The sequence below is a fragment of the Lactuca serriola genome, chromosome 1 (genome assembly GCF_051521515.1).
Source record: "Lactuca serriola cultivar US96UC23 chromosome 1, Lser_US96UC23_V15, whole genome shotgun sequence".
Taxonomy (NCBI): Eukaryota; Viridiplantae; Streptophyta; class Magnoliopsida; order Asterales; family Asteraceae; genus Lactuca; species Lactuca serriola.
Genome location: NC_136408.1, coordinates 22506398 through 22516568, shown reverse-complemented (window position 1 = coordinate 22516568; position 10171 = coordinate 22506398).

Here is a 10171-nt window from a genome sequence, read left to right as displayed (position 1 = left end):
TATCCATGGAGCATTAGCCCACTATACAAGTATGGATGATTTACACAATCAACCCATATATTTAATTAGTCTTCTTTTGATCACTTAATTAATCCTAGATTAATTCTTGATCAATACTAATTAAATAATCTCATTATTCTTATTATTAATATACTAGAACTTATAATATATTAATAACCATAAGTGTCTTATTTCTCTCATTATAGTCTATCCAAGTGCATGATGCCATGCAACCCAAATGGACCATGTCGGGTCGGGTCAAGTCTTACCAATTATAGTTATGGACTTAGACATTAATCCAACAGTCTCCCACTTGGATAAGTCTAAAACTATTATTGCGTATGACTTCAGGAACCAACCGGCAATCGTAGCTCTCAAAAGCTTCCGTCGAACTCTGACCTTGTCGATGAACTCTGACCTTTGTCAGTGACTTGTCCATTAGATAAGGGATCATATATTCCTCCATTCTAGATATCATATGGACTGATACATGGATTATAATCATTCTCTCTGTCCATTTGTTGTTTCCCGATTTCCGATTTATGACGACTGACTAATTGAACAAATCAAATCAGTCTTGGCCCGACCGAGCACTTCCATTTGTCATCATCAAATCATCGAGGGGCCCACAGATATCACTTTTATCCCGAAGGTAAAAGGAATGGATAAACTTCGACTCATATGGCTTGTTCTACTACTTGTTGAATCATACACAAAGGCACGTTTTATAGCACCGAGTTACCAAATGCATTTTCATGCAATCAATGTACTATCAACTCATAGTAACAACTCATATCTCTAGGTTTGAAGAATATAAGATATTATCGTCTCATGACCACTCGTGATAAAATCCATGAAGTGATTCCAATGAGCGCGGGTTGAATCCAATACTCAGAACTTATGAGCACTCATGATTGCTGTAGCCTTGTCCAACACCTTAGACCTCTACAACCCATCATGACAGTCTTAATTCATATCTACTTCCAAAATATGACCGACTGTGGATGGTTTGAATAACTTAGTCATTCCGGAAGAATAACCTAGTTTATTCGGGAAGTCAAAACATGCAAAGTGAAACACAATAATAATTGAATCCAATATGGTCTCAGAACTTATGAATATAAATAAAACACCTTTTATTTATCACCATATGATTACACATTATTCATTGTATACTATTTCAGCTATCAACTTTAATCTTGAATTTAAAACAATAGTTGTCCCATGCTCCAAGCATGTACACTATGTTTTTCTCACACACTAGTCATGCCATACACCAAGTATGCATACTATGTTTGTCTATGATCTTTACTTTGTGAACTAGATCAATTGAACATAACTTCAATGATTCTCTTTTCACACTCCCAAATCCTTACTACAAATGCAAGAATTCCAAATTCATGCCATTTACTGAAATCTGTCAGATTCTAAACTTATATGCATTGATCCTCTTGTAATGATTATGCACAAAGTCATAAAGACTTGGCAACAATCATTACAGAGTATTCCAAAGGAGATCAACTCCTTGGAAATATCCTTCCTGCATTAAGTTTCCTTAATCTTACACAGATTGAAAATTCTAACTTTGAAACATTTCCAGATTCCATTTTGACTATCACTTCTGAACAAGAGTTGCCTCCTTACAGATTATGTCAATATGGTTCTTCCAGAATTATCACTATACTTCCAACTGTCCTTGAGCAACCAATCTTTGGTAAACCTTAGATTGTCCTCGACAATTGTTTAATCTTTTTAGTCATATCAAGTTCTAAACCTTTTCCCTTCTTAATGCCCCAGGCATTTGGAAAATTTTAGAACGGATGATTATAGCACATGTAATCGATCCTATATCCGAAGCATATGGGACACGATTCATGATGTCTCACATAAAGACTAAACTAGTCTTTTGCTATAATATGTCCATTTCAATTTGCCAAGTTCTCATAATTCAGATTATGAAAAGGGATGCCGTAATCATAATCGAATTTTAGAACGCAAATAATGGACCCATATACAGAATTTCCTTATGTTGAGCCATTCCAACATGAAATTCATATATATTTCCTTGACTAAATGATTAAAACCTCACGATCTAAGCTTATAGATTTGAGATGAAGTATAATTCCTCTCCCTTAATTATAGCAAAACAACTCTTTCCCAATTGAAACTTTTGTTTTCTATAATTAACATTGCTAACTTGCAATACTTATCATAATTATCATGCTCCCACTAACATGATGATTATTAGCATAACACTTATGCTCCCACTAGCTTTGACATGCACTTAGAAAGCTCGACTTCTAGAAATCAATACTTTATTGACTTTCTTACCAAAGTTCAGATTTCTGATACTAGATTGTTTTGATAAGACTTTATCAAAATCATACACCTTCCCTTAGATAGCACACTTGTGTATCTAAACAATTATGAAGAGGGATGCCGTAATCATAATGTTTAGACATTTTTGCCGCTTCTCACAAGTCCATATTAGTGTGCCGGTTAACCACACGCGCTCCACTAACGACTTTGAGAAAGCAAATATCACAATTGCTATCTAGCTAAAATCTACTTAGTGAAAGTGTTTCCTCACCATCATTTTCATGAATCGGAGAGAAACCTTATGACACTTAGATTTACTGGTGTATGAGTTCCTACCCATATGAATTTGTCAAAACCATAATCATAAGACAAAGATAATGACAACTCCAAAACCATATGGATTGAACTCAATCTTAACTTCTTGCCACTTGGCAGCTCAAGGGCCTGCCATTGCTTCCAAGTTGTTATGCAACACATTGAGAACTCTAAGAACTCATATGCAAAGCCAACTTCAACTGGAATGGGCACAGAATATGTCAACACGATAGGTTATAAACCTCAAGTCGTGTGCTAGTGAAGAACTTCAGGTTTATTCTTGATTAGTTCTTGAGACTTTCAAGACCTTTAAGACTCCCACTATCCTCTTGACCTATAAGACTCCCTTGTCAAATATCCAAGAGATAGTGTGGATTCTAATCAAGACAAACACTTCACACAATTGGCCTTACTTGGTCTTTGTTTTATCCAAAACATCACAACTTACCAATTTCAAATGTACAAGAGTAGAAAACTTTTACTCTTACATTTGACAAGTGTTTTAAACCTTCTTTTGAGACATGTCACTCAAGTTACAATCTTGGAGTATGACTCTAAGACTTGTATTGGAACGAAGTATGACTCATCTTCTTGATTTAACCATTTCAACAATTCAAGTTCCTCTTCTTAGTCATCAGAATGCACTAAGATTTCCTTAGAGAACTAATTTTGATATGGTTTCTTAATCATTAAGATGATCACAAAACTGATACTAAAGTACTCTCCTATCTTTTCAGATTTGAGAAACTTTTTATCCTTCTGCCTAATTTGATTCTTCTTATTCGCTCTGTCATACAATGGAACCTTTTTCCAATGTCTCAGAATTACACTTAAGCATGTAAGTATAATCATATTTACTGAGCTTTAGTAAACTATGACGAATAGTCTTATCAACCTTTTGTGGTGGACTTAATCAGTGCACAAGAGTGTGTACTCGATTCCTTAGTCCTTTACTTGACTCACACATCCATGTGAACAAGTAATTAGTCTTAAATTTCCAAAACTTGAAAGTTCTCATTCATCATGCTATATAACTTGCATGATTCCAAGTTCCGGTCCAATTGAAACTTGGGTGATGAGAATCTTTCCTTATTTGGTAAATCTAGACATTACCACAAATGAAAGAATCAATTTCATATTTCCACTCTTGCTCTTAATGGAATCATATAAGCAACAATTTTTCCTCAAATGCCATTGTAAGGATATTTTAAAATAAATAAAATCAAAAATTTTCTTTTATTTTAAAACTTTGCGGAAAAAAACTTATCCTTACAATCCATATGAAAACTTGTTGTTATCTATTCCTAAGCAATATCTCATAACTCCTGAGAAGTAGCTCAAGAATCCGATCTTCAAACTATGCGATAGAAATCCATCTACGCCATCAGATTCAACATATTCTTTCTTTAAGTTTCTTCACTTTTCTTTCATTCTTAAAACATCACCATGTGACCTAGTCACATCATGTATCAAGAATCTCAGAATAGAAACTTAACAGAGTTAGATAGTGGAATTTACCTGAAGTAGAGTCAAACTTATTGACTTTAACATCCTTAGGTAAATTTTGGCAGTTTCGCAACCAATGCCCCTTTCTTTGGCAATACAAACATATGGACCCTTTGATAATGGTACACAGGACTATCACATACTTAGCTTTTCTCTTTACCATTTGGTCAACCGAGTTGACTATGGCCGATCCCTTTCCATTGGGAAGAGAATGCTTTTCTGGATTTCCTGTGTCACTATTGTCAATGTCCATAAAGTTTTTAGGAAGTTGATCTTAGCAAACAGATAAGATCATTAAGGGTCTTGTCATAGTCTGTTTCATAGGTGTCCTAAAGAAACTCACTATGTGACTTAGAAAGTGATTGAACCACCAACTTTCTCAAGACTTTGACACCCAACTCTCCCGACTTGTCAATATGTGACTACATCTCCAAGATGTGACCACACCTTGACCTTGCCTTGCCAATAGGGCTTGAGTGACCTTAAACTTTTCAAGAACTTATGGGTTAGGGAGAATAATTGGAGGAGGAGAAAGAAGTATGATATCCCTGGGACATCATCTTCATTAGGAAACCTTGTTTCAAGAGATTCGGAAGATCATAGGTGTCTAAACCAGACATCTTTTGGGAGATATTCAAGATAGTTGATTTTAAGTCCTTAATATGACACCCAATATGAAATATTAAGGCTAGGACCCAACAAACTATTTTATAACTTAGAAGAGGTATGCCGTAATCCAAGCTATAAAATATTTGAAGGTAGGTGAATGACGATTCACCAGTTTCCACCAAGATAAACGAAATGTATTATTAGGTTTTTAATTGGTTTTGAAACTCCTAGATCTTTGAGATTCATTGAACTGTTCAATGGCATGTTTCAATCTCGAGTGTGCCCTTCAGGTTTTGTGACTGGGATGCCGAGGATCACAAAACAAGGTGTGAAGTAACCATGCAAATCACTTGGTACCCTTAATAAATTACCCCTCAATCGATGTGCCAGTTAACCACACACGCTCCATCGATACTATGATAAATATTAAGTCACCCTTTACCTACCTTGTTAAGTCCAAGTTAGTGTGCCGGTTAACCACACACGCTCCACTAACGACTTAGACAAAGTGTAAAGTGTAATTTCATGGATTAGCACCTGATTCACATTTTTCCTAAGTAACTAAGATTGGGTATTATTAAGAGTTTAGTTACTTAGTATTTTCATTAATACTTTTAATGAAGGGAGAATTCTAGTCCTGTCAAACCCGTTCGGATAACGACCCTCCACCAGTCAAGCAAGCGGTGGGTGAGAGTGGACACCCATTAAGTTGCCATTTTATAGGCAACAACCTTATACCCACCTTATAGACCGGCTTCGTGAATGAGGCGTACTAGCGGTAAGACTGACTTTACTCTTATACATATATATATTATTTAACTTATAATATTATAAAGTATAAGGGTTGAATTTTAACTTTTAAAATTCTAAGGGCTAACTTGGAATTAAAGTATTCATACTTGAAAACTTTTTCAAATTCCAAAACTTGAGGGCAAGTTTTGAAACTATTCAAAACTAATTAATTCCATAACTTATGTGTTTAAAGTAGTTTTAATCCAAAAACTCTTCAAGTTCCATAACTTGAGGACAAGTTATGGAAGACTTTAAACTAATAAAAGAACTAACTTTTTCTTTATTTTATAACTTATGGATTTAATTATGGTTACATATTTTCCTTTAATGAAGTGACTCTTGAACTTCCATAACTTGAGGACAAGTTATGGAGTCATAAAAATTATTCAATGACACAAGACTCTTCATTTTGTAACCATTGCCAACTATTATGAGTTTTATGAGTCTTTAATGTGACTCTTCATGTAACTTGAGGACAAGTTACACAAACACATTTTATACTCAACTCTTAGATTAAAATGGATTGAAAACAACTATTTCACTCAACATTTCTATTAATCTAAGCAACTCATAAGAACAAGATAATTCAAATCAAACTTTTTCATGTAATTAGTCTAAACCTTAAACTAATACAAAACATGAATCTATTGACAATTATCTTTGAAAATAGATTAGCATGAACATTACCACATCAAAAACAAGTTTATAAGATCAAAAACAACTTAGGGTAATGTTCCTAGTCCATTTCTAGCCAAAAAACTCGAAAATATGCTGTCTGGGGGTCCAACTCGTCGAGTGCATGAACCAACTCGACGAGTTGGATCGAATTCATCACTTTTTAGGCATGGACTAGCCGAGTCTCCTGATGGACTCGCCGAGTCTGATGGCCAGACAGCACCAGATTCGTTTTTTCAGCTTCTATTGCAGGTATAACAAGAAAACAAGCCTAGGCTCTGATACCACTGTTGGGTTTTAAGCATTCTAACACTCCTAAGTGTACATGCAACCCTAAATACCTTGGATCTATGTTTTCTCTATTATACATGCAAATAAGAACTTCCAAGGTATTATCCTAATCTAGCATACAAAACAATAACTATAGCAAGATAGAATACATACCTCTTTGGTGTAGAATGTCTTCATGAAGCTTGAGTGCCTAGTGCCCCAAGTGTGACACCTCAAATGGAATCACACAACACCAAATACACTTGGAATAACTTGAGAGAAATCTACACTTCATGAAATTGGCTAGCCCTCTCTAGAATGATACTAGTTGCCAATTTTGTCAAGAATAAGATCTTTATATAGTGTTACAATTAGGGCAAACCCTAATTGTCATGACTTTCCATTTCCTTGGATCCATGGGTTCAAATACACCATGGAGCATCCATGGACCATCCTATGGGTTTTAGCCCAACTTGATTATCCATGGAGCATTAGCCCACTATACAAGTATGGATGATTTACACAATCAACCCATATATTTAATTAGTCTTCTTTTGATCACTTAATTAATCCTAGATTAATTCTTGATCAATACTAATTAAATAATCTCATTATTCTTATTATTAATATACTAGAACTTATAATATATTAATAACCATAAGTGTCTTATTTCTCTCATTATAGTCTATCCAAGTGCATGATGCCATGCAACCCAAATGGACCATGTCGGGTCGGGTCAAGTCTTACCAATTATAGTTATGGACTTAGACATTAATCCAACACCTGTATCGCGGCCAAAGAGGAGGTAAGCTGGGCATATCTCCAGTTACGCGGGGCGTAACTGCAAATCCTCCAAACTCAGTTTATGACTTAACCGATTAAGCACTTTGCGTCTAAACTTCAGGGAACCTCCAACTAAAGCTCTTAATGCATAACGTTGGCACCTTTATGCATTTGCGTGACCCAAAGGGACCCAATAACCATTTTAATCCATTATAACCCAATCGTGATCATGCATGGATCTTATCTAAGCATCAAGCAAGCATTTTATAAACTTACAACCTCAGATCTGCTAAGAGCGGCCACTCAAAACTTCTGGATTGGTCTCTAACTACTAGATCTTACTCATCTGGTCAAAAATGGAACCAAAACCCACATAATCTTATATCTCAACTTTTAATGATCAAGCTAAGAACTTTTTACCTTCACTGAGCTGAAAATATAGCAAAGAGTCCAGATCCACAAGCCTTTCCTTGAACCACCACCTTGTACCAAGCCACCACTTCTTGAAATACACTAGAATCCACTAGAAATACACATACAAGGCTCACCATGCTCTTGGATGAAGCTATAGCTTGAGATTTAGGGTTTAAGACAATGGAGAATGAAAGGGAGGCACACACCTAAAACTTAAGGTGCTTAAATAGTGAGCCAACCCTAAAAATTATGGTTTTAGAACTCAGCACACTCCGCTGGGCGTAGTTTTTGTACACTAGGCGTATGTATCTAAGTCCCGTGTTTCACTTATCCATCAGTATGCTGGGTGTACCCCCAGCTTACGCTGGGCATACCCAACCAAACACACGCATGCATCCTTGCATGCAGGGGACTGCCTTGCCAATTATTTCCATTAGGGACCAAAACTGCTAATATCTTCAAAATACCATAACTCCTTCATCCTAGGTCCGTTTCCAACAGACCTTATATCCACGAAAAGGCGGCGAGAAGCCCTATGCTCCTAATAACACACCCAAGCCTTAAAACCCCCAAATAAAACCCTAAATCCACAAAAGACAGAGATATTAAATTATGATTATACCCTTGGCTTCCGAAGACACAATCAAATACTTGGATCACTTATACCATGACAACTACACCCGAAATGGGCCAAATCCTTCCTTCCCCAAAGCCCTAAGCCTCATGACAGCTAATGATTGGGCCATAGCCCCAAGCAACGAAGCAAACCTGAAACCGAGTGTTACAGTAGGTGACCTTCTTTTGAACTTGGATGGTTCAAACATAAGTCAGACGGTTTACAACAGAAAGAAACAAATTGATTGGATACCTAATCCGAATTCGAAACGATTCATGAATGTACGTATTTTTGAAAGGTATTCATGAGATGTCTAACGGAAGTATTCGTAAAATATCATAGCCGAGAAATTAGCATTTCGAGATAAACTTCAGAGATGATTTATGTTTATGATACTTTCAATTTCATGAGCATTTGAGGTAACTATTTGCCAAATATTCGTAAGGTTTTTATTAAACTTTTGAGGGTTCTTAAGCGTTTCGAACTGTGATTTTCTTTAAATATTATGGTTTCCAAACGTTTTAGTCTATCAACAATAATCAAAGCTTGATTGTTCATCGGTCTAACCATAATTAAACATAGGTGACCAGTCTACGTCTAGTTGAGGTTTGGCCCATGTACAATCTGATGGGTTTCGAGCAATACATCAATCCTATGGTGTACATGCAAACCCTAATAGCTTTTGGATCTAGTTTTTCTAATGAACATGCAATTGAATATCCAAAGTTATAAACCCTAGATCTAGCATACAATTAATCATATTAACATAAAATAAGGTTTAGATCTAACCTTTGATTGTTATATAGCAATAACAATCAATCCTTGGCTTCAGAAAGCTTAGTGCCTTAAGTGCTGCACCTCTAATGGAGTCACAAACACCACTAAGCAACTTGGATGAAGAGGGAGGAGATAGGAGGCACCAAAAACGGCTGGCAACCCTAAGGGAACACTTAGCCACGTTTTTGGGGGCATAGGGGTCCTTTATATTAGGGTTTGCAACTAGGAAACCCTAATATGACTGGTTAGGCCCTAAGCAACCCATGGACTCCTTTAACATATCCCTTGGACGAATTCCTTATGGGCTTCCCATAGAATTCGTCCAACCTATATATTATTAGGTGATCCAAAGCCCAATTGTAATTATCTTATAATTACAACTCCAGTCCCCTAAGTTTAATTAATCTCTTTTAGCCATAAAATTAATTCTTAATTAATTCTTGACTAATATTAATTAAACAATATGATTTCTCCTTTAATATATTATTCTTATAATATATTAATAAATCATAATTAAACCTTTCTCTCCTTAATTCATCCTACATATTGCTATGGTGAAGGCAACCCAAAAGGACCATGCTCATAATTGGGTCAAGTACACACCAAAATAGTTACGGACTTAGACACAAATCCAACACAATCAACTTAACTAAAGTGTTTGACCTAAAACCTTGCATTGTATTAGTATTCGAGGGTTAGAGTTTATATATGTATATATGTGTAACCCTATATTTGTAGGTTAAGAGTAAGCCCTATGCTATAGTCGTGCTTAAGTGCTTTCCTAATAAGGTACTAGTTTGCTATAACCAATAGCTCTGATACCAATCTTCCAAATTTGATCGGAGGACCATCCACCTCCGGTGGGTGTGTAATTGAAGAAGAAAGAGAGATGGGAAGTTTTTTTTTAGAATGGATGGGGGATCGGTTGTAGCTTTTACTTGAAGCTTTTGCTGAATTATTGAGGTTTAAAAGTACCCAAAAGATGTATATATATATATATATATATATATATATATATATATATATATATATATATATATATATATATATAATAGACATGTGTATAATATTTTCAAACTTTAGTGAACAAATCAT